At 48.5% G+C, this 2,142-nt stretch overlaps 1 protein-coding gene across 1 annotated transcript in view; it reads right to left on the bottom strand.

Moving 5' to 3' along the window:
- Positions 1-1,840: 1,840 nt before the first annotated feature.
- Positions 1,841-2,142, bottom strand: part of wbp1 (WW domain binding protein 1) — an 11,006-nt gene continuing 10,704 nt past the window's right edge. Inside the window, exon 4 of the mRNA XM_079816318.1 lies at positions 1,841-2,142. This exon is cut by the window's right edge and continues 1,578 nt beyond it. The gene's annotated coding sequence lies outside the window, so the exon portion shown is untranslated.

Raw genomic sequence — 2,142 nt, forward strand, 5'->3', positions numbered from 1 at the left:
GATCAGACTGAGGCATGAGGAGATCAGACTGAGACGTGAGGAGATCAGACTGAGGCGTGAGGAGATCAGTCTGAGGCATGAGGAGATCAGACTGAGGCATGAGGAGATCAGACTGAGGCGTGAGGAGATCAGACTGAGACGTGAGGAGATCAGACTGAGGCGTGAGGAGATCAGTCTGAGGCATGAGGAGATCAGACTGAGGCATGAGGAGATCAGACTGAGGCATGAGGAGATCAGACTGAGGCATGAGGAGATCAGACTGAGGCATGAGGAGATCAGACTGAGGCATGAGGAGATCAGACTGAGGCATGAGGAGATCAGACTGAGACGTGAGGAGATCAGTCTGAGACGTGAGGAGATCAGACTGAGGCATGAGGAGATCAGACTGAGGCGTGAGGAGATCAGACTGAGGCGTGAGGAGATCAGTCTGAGGCGTGAGGAGATCAGACTGAGACGTGAGGAGATCAGTCTGAGGCGTGAGGAGATCAGACTGAGGCATGAGGAGATCAGACTGAGGCATGAGGAGATCAGACTGAGGCTCTGCTAAAGTGTTATGAGTTTTCTCTGATAGTGGCCTTCAGCTCTTCTGCATACTCATCTTCCTCTTCAGATGTTCTATGGGGTTAAGGTCAGGCGAGTTTGCTGGCCAATCAGGAACAGGGATACCATGGTCCTTAAACCCGGCACTGGTTGCTTTGGCACTGTGTGCTGGTCCCAGTCCTGCTGGAAAATTAAATCTGCATCTCCATAAAGTTGGTCAGCAGCAGGAAGCATGAAGTGCACTAAAACTTCCTGGTATATGGCTGCGTTGACCTCTGACCTCAGAAAACACAGTGGACCAACACCAGCACATGACATGGCACCCCAAACCATCACTGACTATGGGAACTTCACACTGGAGCTCAAGCAGTGTGGATTTTGTGCCTCTCCTCTCTTCCTCCAGACTCTGGGACCCTGATTGACTTCATCAGAGAACATAACTCTGGCCACTCAGTCCAGTCCTGTCTGTCTTTAGCCCAGGTGAGACGCTTCTGACGCTGTCTGTTGGTCAAGTGCGACAGCTGAAACCCATGTCTGTCATACGTCTGTGTGTAGTGGTTCTTGAAGCACTGACTCCAGATGCAGTCCACTCTTTGTGAATCTCCTCCACATTTTTGAATGGGTTTTGTTTCACAATCCTCTCCAGGGTGCGGTTAACCCTATTGCTTGTACTATTTTCTAGCACATCTTTTCCTTCCCTTCGCTTCTCTAATAATGTGCTTGGACACAGAGCTCTGTGAACAGCCAGCCTCTTTTGCAATGACCTTTTGTGTCTTACCTGCCTTGTGCAAGGGGTCAAAGGTCGTCTTCTGGACAGCTGTCAGGTCAGCTTCTTCCCCATGATTGTGTCTTTTTGATGATATTCTAATTATTTGGCCAGCACCTGTAAATATACACCAATCAGGCATAACATTATTGTGTTGGTCGCCCTTTTGCTGACCCGTCTCTGATGGACTCCTCTAGACCCCTGAAGGTGTGCTGTGGTATCTGGCACCAAGATGACAGCATTAGATCCTTTAAGTTGCGATGTGGGGCCTCCATGGATCGGACTTGTTTGTTCAGCTCATCCCACAGATGCTCGATAGGATTTAATCACTGAAGTTTAATCCACTGCAACTGTCTCTCTTCCTCCAACGGTCCCAGCACCGAGCCCTGAGGTCCTCCAACCTGTGATCGCTGCAACATCTCTTTAATTTACTGCTACACACTGATAACGGTCATGTGAGTGTGTGAGATGAGGGATTGTGCAGATGTGTTGGTCATGAACGGCCTGATCAGAGGAACGACACGGAGTGCCAAAGCTGGTTTATTGTTTTTATTAAAAAAATAAAATACAAATGACTATAGACACAGCAGACGTCTTACTAAACAACACATCAGTAGAGACGCCACACAGCGGTCAGTGCTGCAACTACAGATCCAACAGGCCTGTAGGTCTGAGAGCGTCTTCATCATCATCATCCCCGATGGACGCTCAGATGTACGTTACACACTTCAGCTCTACTATTATAAACGAGTATGAAGTCAAACAGCTGTGATTTGGCTCGATATTAAACGTCAGTTATTATTAGACACACATCGCCTCAGATTTCAGCTGAAACA

The sequence above is a fragment of the Gobio gobio genome, assembly GCF_949357685.1.
Source record: "Gobio gobio genome assembly, chromosome: 4".
NCBI lineage: Eukaryota > Metazoa > Chordata > Actinopteri > Cypriniformes > Gobionidae > Gobio > Gobio gobio.